The sequence below is a fragment of the Meles meles genome, chromosome 5, assembly GCF_922984935.1.
Source record: "Meles meles chromosome 5, mMelMel3.1 paternal haplotype, whole genome shotgun sequence".
NCBI lineage: Eukaryota > Metazoa > Chordata > Mammalia > Carnivora > Mustelidae > Meles > Meles meles.
This window is the reverse complement of record NC_060070.1, coordinates 38,199,310-38,215,507: the sequence shown is the minus strand read 5'-3', so window position 1 is coordinate 38,215,507 and position 16,198 is coordinate 38,199,310. Positions and strand designations below refer to the sequence as shown.

At 32.9% G+C, this 16,198-nt stretch overlaps 1 pseudogene; it reads right to left on the bottom strand.

The window, feature by feature from the left end:
* Window positions 1-10,869: 10,869 nt before the first annotated feature.
* LOC123941288 lies at window positions 10,870-11,447 on the bottom strand (annotated as a pseudogene).
* Between the last annotated feature and the right edge of the window lie 4,751 nt (window positions 11,448-16,198).

Sequence of the window (16,198 nt, the reverse complement as noted above, 5' to 3'; positions counted from 1 at the left end):
TCAAATCAAAAATATATTTACAAATCAAAATAATTTTCTTGTATGCCTATACATATACATATTGTGTGAGCTCCAAATGTGCTTTTCTTTCTTTAAACATCATACTTAAACTACATTGACAAGGAAGAATGATATCTAACAAAATGTTATTTATAATTTATATCTTTGGTACATAAAAGATTTGCTTTTAAAATAATAACTAAGAACTGTCCATTTCTTATTCACCATATTAGTTATTCTTCCTTTTTATTTTTTGTTCATATTCTCATGAAGTCTTATTGTTGCTTTGTATCCTTTTGGGAACAAGGCAAGAACAACTGAATTACTATCTTCAAACAAATGGATGTTAACCACATTGTAGCCACTGAAATAAGCTTTTGGCTTCAGTAAAATTTTATTACAGTATGTTCAATTTTTCTCCTTTACCATTGGTTAACTTTTAGGATTCTCGGTTTAGAGTAATGAAGACAAAAAAAGGACATGAAAATTATATCGATTGGTCAGTGTTCCCAAATTTGAAGGGAAGAGCAAGTTCCCTCTTAAGCCAAAAATTGATTTGCTTCTTGGGGCTTCTTTGAGGGCACTAGAGAAAAGAGAAATTTGCATATCCTACATGTTGTATAAATTCAACATTCTTCTTATATCTGGGATTGGATTCTATATACCTATATCAACAATATCTAGATTACACACAAAATATGACTTAGAAATACTTTAACTTTAATTTCTAATATTTATGTAATCTTTATATCATCTGATATTTAGGCTGTATTTTATATTTCCTTTAGCATTATTCAAGATGTTCTACATCAATTGATCTTGACCAGGAAATATTTATAGTAAATGGCCCAAGGCCAATAATATGCCTTTTGCTTAATAAAATTGCACTCTGAATAGTTTAAAAGGTGCCTGTATTTAATGGCAAATATAACACTGGCTGCTCCTTTCCTGAGCCAAGTTGCTGTCTACTTCAAGGTGTTAAATAGCATAATGAGTTTGGTCTCTTCTAATACTGAAAATAAAGACCCAAGAGAACTTCCACAGAAAGGGAGTTTTACAATAGGAGATGACAAGTCATTGTGAATATGACTTTCCAAGAGAAAGTCTAACTTTTCAAGGCCATGTTCATTCTCCTAATTCATGAGGTGGTCAGGAAGTTCTGTCAGACAGAATTGTCAATAGTCTAAGATGTATTCCCAACACCGACATTCAAAGATGTTAATATTTCTTTTTTCTGATTCTGCCTATGTGAACAAGGCTCTGAACAGAGCAAGTGATTGGGTAAAATACTCTTTTATTCTCACAAAATCAGTTCTGTGTATAAAATATTAAGTAAACACTTCAGAAACCCTAAATTGTAGTTTTAGTTTGGTTGGAATAGGTGTGTTTTTAGTAGTTGTGGATTTTTTTTTTTTTTTTTTTTTGGTGGGGCAGGCAAATGGAGATTATAGGGCTTGATTTAAAATTTGGAAATAATTCCAATGGATTTAGATGCACAGTAATAGTAAAATAAAAAATTCTTTTTGAGTTTTGATTTTTAAAATTTATTATTAATTCCTGTATAGGAATTCATAGACTATAACAAATCTCATAACAAACTACTTTTTTTAAATAATAATTCTGATGCTATTTAGATGCTTCTTAATTTATTGAAATTTACTTTTTTACATACTTAATCATCAGACTTACTAATTCCTTTATGTGAAAAGACAAGATTAAGATCAAGAAGTGATCAGGAAATGATAAATGTAAGGGATTTCTAAAAATTAATACCCCTGGTAAACCGTAAGAATGATGCATAATGTCAAGACTTCAATTGTTTAATCACACTCTGCATTATAGAGTACACGGATGTCATTATGAAGCAGCCATTTACAAAGTAGAAAATTTGCTATTATCCAGAGCTAATTTCTGATGAAATATATTTAGCCAGAAGTGAGTTTAACAAATTTAAACAGATTTTATATTTTATCGCAGGACTTCTCAGAGCCTTTCCTATAATGAAACTCATTGTGATAATCCAAATGAATGTCTATACTTAGAATGCTTTTCGTAAATTTTAAAATCAAGGAAGCTTCATTTACAGAGAATCTCTGTGGGATATTCTGTACACAGCACGAACCCAATCTTGTCATACCTCCATCAAAAAACCCATAATATTTCCCTTTGGTCTATAAAATAGTGCTCAAATTCTTGCACAGTCTATAATTTCCTCTTGAAATTGGTCCCCACCTATTTAAAATTTTCATTTACAAATAACTCTTTTCTATTTCCCTTCCACTTTCCGCTAGAAGAAAATGGAATGTCTTCATTTTCAAACAATTCAGCTATTTATGCCTCCAGTTTACGAATTAACTTTTTTTTTTTTTTTTCGTGAAGAACTTGTTGTGGATGGTAAACTTAAATTGTATTTCCCTCTGGGTATATGGTCTGAGACAATCCCCTATGGCTGTTTGGTTGAAGTTTATAACAGATATGCCTGTATAAAATTCTTTACTACAACAAATATTACAGCAGAATTTAATTTTTATATGTACGTATGTATGTATAACTGATATAGTCTACTGATTTAATTAATTGAATTTTTAAGAACCCTATTTTTCATTTGCTTGATAAATTCCTCAGAATAGATGCTGAAACAAGAGTACCTGAAATTGAAATTGAATTTTTAAGAACTCTATTTTTCATTTGCTTGATAAATTCCTCAGAATAGATGCTGAAACAAGATTACCAGGATCATAGTGCTAAATTTTCATAAAAATAAAATAACGTAAATTTATTTAACTTTAAAATTTATGAAGGAATATATATATTCCTTCATAAATTTTAAAGTTAAATATATATATAAATTGTCTCTGGAGACAATGTGTATCTGTAATTAAGCCTAAATAGGTAACTAAAACTTTCTGTGGAGTCAATAAAACTTCATTAGTTAAAGCTCTACTGATTTTTGATCAAGTGTTCAGAGACCATGCAATTCTATTTATGAATAAGGGGTTTGTTGCATAAATGATGAACTACTTATATCTAGTCATTTTTCAGTAAGTCTCATAAAGTCCTTGAAAATAATCTGCAGCTTAATTTAAGTGATATGATTTGAGCTAAGTATAGAGTTACTAGGAATTTATATTTGACTTCTTGAAATAAAAATAACTTTATCTTTATTGTAGTTAAGTTAAGTTTATCTATTATAAATAATAAATACTCTGTTCCGGTTGTATTATAAAAGGACACATTTAAAAATTTAAAACATAGGGGCACCTGGGTGGCTCAGTTGGTTAAGCATCTGCCTTCAGCTCAGGTCATGATCACAGGATCATAGGGTTGAACCCCACATTGGGCTCCCTGCTCTGTGGGGAGCCTTCTTCTCTCTCCCCCCACTGCTCAGGCTCTCTTTCTTGCTATCTCCCTCTCTCTCAAATAAATAAGTCTTAAAAAAAATTGAAACACAGGAATATAAACATGATAAATATTAACCATAAACAAATCACTCGGACATATTCGCATGTTATAATTATTCCTAAGTTCATGTACACATTTATACATATAAATTTAATTATAAGCATAATATATACATTATGTAAATAAATTGTTTAAATATGCATAGTAATAGAAACACATTAAAATTGAAATTGTAAGCAGTGTTTCTCAATCTTACACTGTATGCACTTTTCTCACTAATTTATACCATTTATGAAAACGTCCATTAGGGCTTCATCCATATTTCATCGTTTAGTTAGTCATTATTTTCAAATATTAACTATTATAAATAATATTTAAATGAATATGTTCACTTATGAATTTTCAAGTGGATAATATTAGATCTGTAAGGTGAATTTCTAAAACTAAATTTATTAGGTCAAGCTTATCAGATAAAATTACTATTTTTTTGACCATTTAACATTGCCAACTGCAACTTGTAGAAATACATGTATTACTGTCCTTACCAGAGCGTTGGTATTATATTTTAAAATATTTTGAAAACTTAATTACTTTAAAAGAGTACCTTTTTTTTACTTAATTGACATATTGACTTATTTGGTGGATGAAATATTTTTGTGTATTATCTATATTTTTCTTTTGTTAATTATTAATGTAGATTCATTTCTTTTAAAAATTAACAAATTAATTTTTTATTTAAATGTTTCTATTTTTTCACCCTGAAGATATCCTATGTGTGGCAAATACTTTTTCCAGCATGTTTTTTGCATTTTTATGTCATTTATAAGGCTATCACAATATGAAAATTTATGTGTTTAACCTGAGTAGCAACAGTTTCATGCTCATTCCTCCCAGTTCTCAAGGGTACTTTTCTGAGTTAACCCCATTTGCCAGTTCTATTTCTATTTTCTCAGGCATTGACATCTAGATGTCTAGATAATTTGCTCATAATAATAAAAAAATGCATTAATTGGGTCCTTGATAAATGAAGAGTTTTCTAATTCATGCCTTCTTCTACTTTTATCTATATGTCCAGTTGGTTTATAAGCCCATCTTTACTTCTTCTATTGCTTTTTCTCTTTTAAGATTTATTTATTTATTTATTTTGACAGAGAGAGAGGGAGAGATCACAAGTAGGCAGAGAGGCAGGCAGAGAGAGAGAGGGGGAAGCAGTCTCCCTGCTGAGCTGAGAGCCCCATGCAGGGCTCTATCCCAGGACCCTGAGATCATGACCTGAGCTGAAGGCAGAGGCTTAACCCACTGAGCCACCCAGGTACCCCCCTGAGCATTAGGAAAACTAAATGGAAAGTCATTAGAGAGGGGGAAAAACCATGAGAGACTCTTAACTACAGGAAGCAAATGAGGGTTGCTAGAAGGGAGATGGCTGGGGGAAATGGGTAATTGGGTGATGGGCATTTAGGAGGGCACATGATGTTATGAGCACTGTGTGTTATATGCAACTGATAAATTATTGAACACTATATCTGAAACTAATGATGCACTATAAGTTGGATAATTGAATATAAATGAAAAATAAAGTATATTGAAATTAAAAAAAGAAACCAAATGAAATGGTATAGTAAAAATAAAAATAGAATTGCATTGCAAACATGAATATTATGAGAACTGTAGAATAAAAGGCATGTATTAAAAAATAAAAAGCATGTATTAATTTTTTCCCCAATACAACAAAAGAAAAGCAATTAGCAACTCCAGGAGAAAACTACAATTCAAGAAACACCTGATGTAAATATGAAAGAAAATAAACACTATAATTTTAGACACTCACCAGGTTTTAACAAAGACGAATATTCTGCGTAACACTGGAGTTGCAACACTGAAAGTATAGAAAAAGGGGGTGCAATTATAGAAAATTACATGACTTTGTAGTGAATTTTTTCTATCTAGTCATAATCATATCAATATTTATTTCATTTTTTAGAACCAACATATAGATAAAGCAAGAAACTTAATAAAGAGTGCAAAATACAGAATGAGAGAGTGGAGAAAGAGAATGAGATGACAGAGTCTTGGATAATAACACATAAATAACAGAGTCTATGTATATGTATATATATATAATATCTTCTTCATCCATTCATCTGTAGATGGACGTCTCAGCCTCTGTGGTCACCTAACCTTCAACAAAACAGAAAAGAACATCCAATGGAAAAAAAGGCAGTCTTTTCTATAAATAGTACTGGGAAAATTGGATAGCCACGTGTAAAAGAATGAAACTGGACCATTTTCTTACACCATAGACAAAGATAAACTCAAAATTGATGAAAAACCTAAATGTGAGATGGAAATCCATCAACATTCTAGAGGATGGCACAGGCAGCAACCTCTTCGACCTCATTTAGAGCAACTTTTTGCTAAACATGTCTCCAAGGGAAGGGAAACAAAGGCAAAATGAACTATTAGGATTTCATCAAGATAAAAACTTTTGCACAGCAAAGGAAACAGTCAAAAAAACTAAAAGGCAACCTATGGAATGGGAGAAGATATTTGCAAATGACATATCAGACAAAGCACTAGTATACAAGATCTATAAAGGACTTATCAAACTCAACACCCAGAAAACAAATAATCCAGTCAAGAAATGGGCAAAAGACATGAAAATATAGTCCATTATATTTTTCTATTGAACACCAAAGTCTTCTTACCTTATCTGGGACTGGCTTGGGTTACAATTGGTTTGTGGTTTTCAGTTACAGTTGTTTGTTTTTCCTGAAGTTTATGATTGCCTGTTTTTTCTTCCCAGTGTTTCACACCTTTTTCAGATCTTATTTCTTTCTAAAGTCTCCATCATAATAATTATTCTGTGGAGCATCTTTCTCTCAAGGCTTATCTTTTGCCCTACTGTAGACCTAAAGAGGTCAACTTAATCTTGGATCTTTTACTGCTTCTTGTCCATTGTACTCATGCATTTTTTAAAATACATTGCTCAGTATGTATCTTCCTATGGAAGATGCTGGGGTAGTGAGTTTTTTTCCTGAATAAAATGTCTTTGTTCTGTCTTCGCATGTAGTTGTTTAAATAAAGAAAGTTATCTATTTCTAAAAGTGTGTTTTCTCTGCACATAATGCTTAAAAATTTTTGTACTTAGATAAACTGTTATTTTCCTCTATGATAACTTCCACTACATTTATATTAAGCAAATAATTCTTAATCCTCCAAACAGATCAAAAGTCACTCAATTTCCTGTTATTTCATTTTCAGATTTAATGTGTTATTCTGAAATGTGGTATATAGTGTATGATAAAAAAAAAGAAAAAGGGATCAAAGTTGACACATTTCTCTTTACCATTTGGTGAATAACCCACCTTTCTCCTAATTTATTTGTGGTATGTCCTTTGGCATATTCTAAATATCAACTCCCTATATTTAAATATCAACAATATCAATTATGCTTGACCTGTATATTGATTCCTTTATTGGTACTAAATTATATAAATTATTAAAACCGTGTACTATGATTTAATATCTTATCCATTTTAACATTACTCTTATTTTTTTCTGATTGAAGGTATTTATGTATCTTTCTACACATAAAATTGTCATTCTAAATTATAACCAGTAATTATAATCACTATGTTAAAAATTCTGTATATAAAAAGGAAGAAAATGAAGATCAATGCATGTATAGAGTCACAGAGGAAACTATACATATTTATCGCTTTGTGTAACATGACTGCATAAAATTCCCTTGCAAACATGTCCAATATCTATGTACGTGTTTCAAACTAGTGGACATTTCAGTTACATCTCATTTTAGTTATTAAAAAACAGTGTTGTGATGTATATCCTTATGCACATGTCTGTGCAGTTATCAGATTATTTAATTGATACAAATTCTCATAAGTAGAATTTCGATGTATGCCCATTTCATAATTGTGATATGTGGGTGTATATGTGTGTGTGTGTGTGTGTGTGCGTATATATATATATATATATATATATATATACATATACATAATTATATATGTATATATGTGTATGTATATATGTATATATACATATACATAACTCTACTTATGAGAATACACACACACACACACACATACACACATACACACACACAAAATAATGCTTTTTATTTATTTATTTGAGAAAGACAGTGACAGAGCCAGCACAAGCAGAGTTCAGTGGGGAAGAGGCAGAGGGAGAAGCTGACTCCGCACTGAGCAGGGACCCCCAACAAAGGACTCAATCTCAACACCCTGAGATCATGACCTGAGTCAAATGCATATGCTTAAGAAGCAAACAAACTGAGCCACCCAGGTGCCCCATATTGGTAGTTTCAAATGATAGTTTATGAATTTATGTCAGAAACTCTAATAGTCTATTAAAAGACCTGATTTCCTCCATCATCATTATTATCATTATGTCATTATTATTATGTTTAGGAAAAGGAAAAATTTGCTTCTATAGACAAAAATGATATCTTTATTATAATTTGTACCTATTTGATTGCTAATAATGATTATGGGTGATACACATTTATTTTTAAATTACATGTTCATATTGTTTTTCTCTTTCTATTAGACAGTAACTTTTTCTTAATGATGTGTAGAAGCAGCTTAGTTGACTGTCAAACATTACGCATTTTCCCAGTTTGTCGTTTGTCTGTGAAACACGCTGCCAGGTTTTTACTACAAGTAATGTTTACATTTTTTAAATTAATTTTGTGGGGCTTTTTTTTTCTTCTGGTTTTGCATCAGCATTAGAAAGGGTTTGACATGCATAAAATTTGTTTTATGTCCATCTCCATTTTCTTCTAGAACTTTTAATAATTCCATTTTCATATTTAATTTAGAAATGAATATGGAATTTATTCAGGTATAAGGAATAAAGTAAGAATTTAACATTTTTCACAAATGACTAGTCATTTATCCTAATACTGTATATTCCCCTCAGATTTGAAATATTATGTTAAAATTTGGTTCTGTTTCTGGATTCAATTCTGTTTTAGCAAACTATATTTCTACTTTTGTTCTAGTTTTTAAATTACATCAGTTTCTTAAAATATTTTAATATTATTACCATTTGGCACGGTATGTTCCCATTAATAATTTATTTTTTAATTTGAGGTCTTTAAATTTAAGTCCTGTCTCTCAGAAAGCCTTGATAGTTTGCTCTTCCCCCCCACCCCTTGTCTTCTATTTGCATAGAAAACTTATTGGCCTCACATGAGTCTCCTGGACCTTGTGCTTTTTCTTAAGAGTTTGGGAACTTCATATTCCTGTTGGCCAAGCCTCACATTCCAGCCCAACTTCTACAAAGCTTTCATAGGGGATTATAGACTATCAGTCAAATTAATATCTTTTCCCACTGATTCCAGTTATTACATTTACAGCTACTTTAGGAATCTCAGAAGGGAGGGATAGCCATGCTAAGTTTGAATTTAAGCTTCCCTCTCAAGTGTCCTGGTCAATCTTTGTAGTTTTCCAGACCACATCAACATCCATAATGTTGGGACATTGTGGTATGTCCCAAAGGAGTATGACAAAATACCACCCAAAACCTCACTTTTACTTCCATAGTTTTATCCACATCATCATATGTTATTTTACTAAATGTTTCAGTTATGAATATTTGCTAAATTTTATAAAATGCTTTAAATTATATCTATACCAATGATCCTATTTTTGTCTTTTAACATGTGTATGTGAGCAATTACATGATAGAGTTACTAATGCTGAAGCAACCATCCCTGCTTTTGTAGGATAAATCATGATTAGTTTATGATCTACTATCCTTTTGGTGCACCACTCTAATTTATGGTCATATAAAATATATATAATTGTTATGCTTAAAATGAAATTGTTTATTAGCATCTAACTTATATCAATCAGATGTTCACATGTTTATTCATAAACGAGAAATAACAAATTTACAAATATCTATTGAGTGCATACTGTGTGGTCAACAGTGTTTAAAACACTCAGGTTTCATCTGTGTCTTCATGGAGTTTACCCTCCAGTGGCCAGAGATACGCAATAATCATGTTAAAAAAAGGGGAGTGGGGGGAAAGGTAAAATAAATTCACACCGTGATTCAACAAGTAAAATAAAATTGATTGAATTGAATAACAAGGGCCTGAAACAGCATTCTTCAAGGGAGTGTTCAGAGAAGGACCTTGAAAAATTGCCTTAGAACTTTAAGGATGAGAAGGATTCATACCCTAAGGAAGAAAGTTCCAGGGAGAAGGCAAGAAACAAAAGTCCCAGGAAATTTCTAGGTTTTTTTCTGGTATTTTTTAGATTTGGTAATGCTAGTATTATTGAACAGTTGGAAGAAATTTTAGAATTTTCTGTTGTCTAGGATAGGTCCTGGATAATTTCAGTGAAATAAAGATTATTGATTAGTTAAAGGTTATCAATCAGAACATTTGCCAGAAAAATCCTAAAAATCTGGTTGCATCTGGTTTGGAATTTCTTTGATATCTTTTCTATTTATGTTTCTGGTTATTGGATAGCTCCTAGGTTTTCTACCATTTTAATATTTATGTAAAAAATCCTTATTTTCAAATTTATTTCCATCATATATAGAATATTTTCTCATGGTTTTTAATGTAACCTCTGTGATTGCTAGTTCTTTTTAATTACACTTGTCAAGTAGTTTTCTTTATTTCCTCCAAAAATGTTTCTAGGGTTTGCTGTTTTCATTGTTCTTGTAGCTAGTTGTCATCTTTTTACAGGGTATCAATCAGACTAAGAATCATCAATTACTCTTTCTTCTGCTTCTTAATTCCTTAAGTTATGTCTTTGGGTATTATCTTCTTGTATTTTTTTTTTTTTAGCATCTTAGATCAAATTTTTTAACTAATAAATTGTCTTCCCCATCAAAAACTCTCTTTGATGACATAAGTTTGGATACATAGTATTGCAGTAATCAAAGTCTTCTCTTTGATCCAATATTACATAATAAGAGGATCAAATATTTTTAAGTTTTCATGGCTCTTATTTCTATATAACACATTGGAGCCACCAATTAACTTTTACTCATTTCTAGTTTGATTAGCCTTGAGTTTGTAGAAGTTTCTTCCAGGTGTTAATAATAAGTAGATTTTTTTTTTTTTTTAGCTAAAGTTTTCAAAGTTTAAATAAATCAGTGTACTTTTACTTACTTGTATCTATAATTATGCTCATAGGAATTTAGTAAGTTCCTTAGGAGGTAGTAGCCTGACTTCACTTTATTTTTTTTATATGAGCAATCATCTGATTTATAAAAATATGCAATAACATTTAAAGTGATACAAAATATCAATTTCAAAACAACATAAAAAAGTGAGTGTATTTAGCATACTCAGCTCATAACAGAACAAATGGGTAAGAAGAATAATTCATGCTATAGCATATTGCCAATATGAACTGGCAACAAAAAGTTGGTAAAGGAAGGCAGAGGAAATCTGTCTTTTAAGAATTAGAACTGAAGGGCTCCATAGTCATCTGCATCTGCTCCACGTTGTACCTATGATTAGAAATATACATGATGGGAACTCCAGGGATCTTCCTGATCCTTTGTTTAAGGTCCTGGTCAACTGTGGCCACAATGTAACACTTGTGGCTAGTTACTCTCTGTACGAAGCAGTCATCTGCATAGGTTCCTTTGTGTGTACTTGGTAATCGTTCAAATCTTGGATCCTTGGCAATCTTTAGAGCCGCTTGATACTTTTGCTCCAGTTTCTCAACTTAAGCCATTACACAGTCAGTTAGTATAAAGACAGTCCATCATTGACTGTACTAAGTCAAGTTTGGCCTGTAACAGAAAAGTTGATGAAGTTTGTATCAACCACGATGTAGTAAGGTGAGCCCAGCTGTGTGTTATTGGAAGAACAGGCAGGAAGGGTGTGGGGGGACTTCTCTTTCCTTGAGTGCACTGGGATCTTTCTTTCCTTTCTTTTTAGCTTTTAATCTATCCTTCTCTTTAAACCTCTAATCTTGGAGACTAAGGATTTGCTTCATGGTTGCATACTTTCTTGCTTTCTTTTCCTTCCCCATGTTCACGATGTACATTTGTTACTTCCAGAATCACTGCCTGATATCACTTTAATTCATCCATTCGTTCCTCTACTTAACAGATATCTACTGAGCCCCTACCTTGCATAAGCTGTTGCCCCAAGAAATGAGGACAAAGTTACAGATAAAAAAGAGAAGATCCTGCCTTTTTGTGCCATTATAAACGGAATTTATGATGTGGAAAAAGGGGTGCCTGGATGACTCAGTCACTTAAGGATCTGACTCTTGATTTCTCTTAATTTTGGCTTAGGTCAGGATCTCAGGGTCATGAGATCAAGCCCCTGTGTGGGGATCTGAGGGTCATACTCAGCATAGAGTCTGCTTGTCCCTCTCCCTCCTCCTCTGTCCCTTCCCTCCATCTTACCTGCTGGCCTGGGCCTGTGCACATGTGTGTACACACACACTCTTTCTCTCTCTCTCAAATAAATAAGTAAAATATTGAAAAAAATGAACAAAAGTACACATACTGAGAAAGATATGAAATCATCTATAGTACTGTTCTTACAAAGATGACCAATTACCATGCTGGTATATTTATTTTCTGTTTTTCTTAATAAGGTTTAAAATGAAATATTTGGTGAAGAGATTTCACTCCTCTTTTAAACATAACAAGCCAAATTCTGAAGGCAATCACATTAGAATTTAAGAGTCTTAGGTGGGTCAAGTAAGAATCCTACACCAATTGAACCAATGTCCTCAACCTTTTTGAAAACAGAAAATAAGCCAGGTTTTCTTTGTTGCATGCTTTCCACTAGCTGTTGCTTAACACAGAACATTTCAGAAGCCTCTCTTTGCATTGCTGTCTTGATTTTCTTTTTTTCAATTTCAGCAGAGTGGCTCATAAATAAATATGTTCACGGCTCAGGTTGGGAGTGACAGTTTATTCCTACTATTTTGATGGATTGTACAAGATATCTACAGTTCTCTTCTCTAACTAAACATCCATGCATGGACTGTAAAATTAATCATAACATGGCAGGATGCCTAAGAATTTGGAACTGTTTCTCTCTTGGTGACTCTCAGTGTCAAAGTGAAACTTTCTTTCAGTAATGATAATTAACAAAACCTACAAAACTCACTTTTGGAAATTTACTCTCTAAGTGATATATGTCATTGCCCTTTCTCTCATAAACAAAGCTTCATGTGCTCAGATGTCTATAGATTCTTTTTGATTAGAAAGTAAATCTTTTCCTTTGGTCATTGAAAAATTATTGATGCTTTTAATAGAAATTTGTGATATTTTTCACATATCTGCTGATGACCTTGATGTCTGTGTACATAGGCAGTTCTTCATCATTAAAGATCGGCACCCAACTGTGGTAATGCCCTTCTGTGAACCCCAGCTGCTGTGCACCTTGAGAACAAGCTTGGCCTTAATTGCAGGGGAAATGGGAGGTAAAGGGAAGGCTGTGTATATATCACTTAGCCCCAATACAAGGGGATGTCACACTTGTTCAAATGTTTACTCTCTTTTTTAATCTTCTTCCAGCTGAGTTCTTTCAACTCACTGGGAAGAGGCTGGTGCTTGAGAACTGAAGGTCATGAATTCTGTCTCACTGGCAGGTTTCATGGATGTGGTTTGCAGATGACTATGATGCCTGTATTCTTTGTATATAGGGTCACAGATCATTAAACATCACTTCCATTAACATCTGCTTCTGTCTTTCAACAATAATGTATGTGAGCCAATGGAATGTCTTAACAGGGGAAAGGTAACAAATATATTGGCCCTGCTTTACAGGCATCTTTGCACACATAGACACAGAAAATATTAATGGCTGTACATTATATGATCACCACAAGAAATATTTTCTCTTGTTTGCTACATAAAAAACACTATAACTGAATGAATAATTCAAAAAAGTTGAACCCCCTTTCTTGAGATCCTACTAATTCAGCCTTCAAAATGTCCCTCTTCCCTTTCACATCTCTCCTTTCTTGTTGCCTACCCTTTTTTTGCAGTGCTGGTTGACCGCAGAGCCTTCCATCTAGTCTCCACATCTCCCATGTGGTCTCCTGTGTCTCTGTCATATTGACTTATTTAAAGCACTTCTTTTTGCATCAGCCTCCTGCTCAGAATCCATCAGTGGCTCCTTTTTGACACAAAGCATCCACATTCTTTAGTCCGAAATTCAAAGTTCTTTATGATATGAACTAAGCCTCTCATTATTATTTCTTACTGCTATGCTACTGTATGAGTCACCATGTGAGAGAGAGTTGCATAGTCAATGTCTAGGGTATAGAACTGAATGAGTCTATAGTTTTAACACTAGTCTTACCTCTTATGAAGCATTTCTCTCTCTCTCTTTTTTTTTTTTTTTTTTGGTCTTTATTTATTTATTTTTTAATTTTCTTTTATTTTTTTCAGTGTTCCAGAATTCATTATTTATGCACCACACCCAGTGCTCCATGCAATACGTGCCCTCCTTAATACCCACCACCCAACACCCCACCACCCTCCCCTCCAAAACCCTCAGTTTGTTTCTCAGAGTCCACAGTCTCTCACGTTTTGTCTCCCCCTCCGATTTCCCCCAACTTACTTCTCTCCATCTCCCGATGCATTTCTAAAAGTTATTTGATTTTGAGTCTCCCCTTCACTGGGGACAACCACCAATTTTGCTGGATAATGAACGAATGGAGGTGAAGTGCCTGCATAGTGCTTAAGGCATGGGAGATACTTTATGAAAGAAGCTGGTGGTAATAGCGATAGTGCTGGCAGATTCTCCTCGCTAGTACTTCCCAAACATTGTTGTTACTCAAGTCCAATCCTTCAATTAAATGACAACAACTTTCTTTCTTGTCTTATGAGTTTTTTTTTAATATGATTATTATCCTGCTACTAGATTTTTGCCCTCTCTCATTCTACCAATCTAATTATCTGCATCATTAATTTGTGTTTTAAACTCTCTTGTTTTATTTTCCATATCAAGATTGGTAGCTACTAGAAGGGAAATCCCTTATGTTATATCCATTATCAGTTCTTTGCTACAATGGCAATCACAATTTTGCAAAGCATTTAATGTAGATTTGTTGGTCAATTTATCTGATATATTACACAGTCAATGCTATACGTCAAAGAATATGACTTTGTGGCTAGTTTAAATAGAACTTAATATTTTTATGTGAACTTTCACTAATAGTCTGAGTTCAGCTCTAAGAGAAATTCAATTTACTAGTTGATAACAGCAATTTCAAAATAGCCAAGATTTCACTTCTTTCGATTTCAGCTAACTTTGTAATATCGCAGAGATCCTTGTTGAACTGAGTAGCACTACCAGCTTATTTTTACCCTATTTACTTTGTGTCAGGAACATACTAATCTTCCACATTGCCCTGAACACATTATATTATTATTCCCATTTTATAGACAATAGCACTAAAACTCAGAGACAATAAGAAAAGTTTCCAAATGTGGAGAGCTACTTTGATAGATTAGAGTAATATTCAGCAAATGTTCACTCGAATCCCTGATCCCTTCTCGGGATGCAGTACGTTCTGTGCCTCACTTTGATCTGATCACATGACTTTGACAATGGAAGATCCATAATTGTATATTATATAAGCAGAGACTTTAAATGTGTTATGTAGTTTAGCTTGCCTTTTGCCTTTCTGTTATTTACTATGATGAGGAAATACCCTTGGGGGGGGGCTGATCCATGGAAGATGTACATAGCCCCTACTGTAGTGAGAAGTCAAACCCATCCTGACCACTGCTTGAAGCAAAGCTGCACACACAACCACAGGCCATTGGGCCAAATTGCCTTGATTTATTGACCCATGAACTAGAAAATTATATTGGGGATGGTTTGTTGAGTAGCATGGCAATAGATGACAAATCCACTAAAAATTGGATGAGCTAGGATCTGAACTCAGATCTTTCTAAATCCATGTACTTTTTACTATACTACACTTCATCAGCCAAAATGCACAGAGAAGGACTCCATTTGGAGTGCTATTCAAAGTCTCAGCTTACATGATTTCATATCTATCAAAATAACATTCTGCTTTCCTTACATTGCTACAAGAATATTTCTATGAAAAGCACTCTGATTGTCAAAATGAATGTCATTAAAAATCCTTTCTTAATGTCTGTGAATCCATTTTTGGCAAACTATTTGTACAGTGAGGACATCCAAACCACAAAACTGCTTCAAATATCTGCTCTCACATATGTACACTACCCTAAACAAATCCTACTTGAGGTGAATTCATTACCACAAGATAGTTTTAAATCAAATATAAAGTTTAGGAACTGATTATATATTCACTAATGGTAAACAGTAATTTTTCAGAGGTAGAGGGTAAGCTACTTACTTTAGAAAGTCACATCAAATTGGAGAGTGGATGATTAACAAAATGTTAATTACCAAATGTGGTAGGTAATTGAAAATGTGATAATTGACATATAATTTTGGCTATTAGCACATCATTCACTGCTTATAATATTTGTATGTCCTTCTGATGAAAATACTGAATGCCCAAAATAGATTACTAACACAACTTATCTGGCTTGAATACATGATACTTGATTAACCAGTGCTAACTAGTAGTTTTTAGTTGGCATCTAACTTTGCCAACATCTCATCATGTTCATTATCATTTTTAAATTTTATTTTCAAGTCCCCAAATCCTTAAATAGCAGCAACCTTGTCAAAAAAAATGTTGGTTTTTCATTTGACATCTGAAATGTCACATGTTGAAATTCCTGTTAACTACTACTTCTCTTTCCTGAA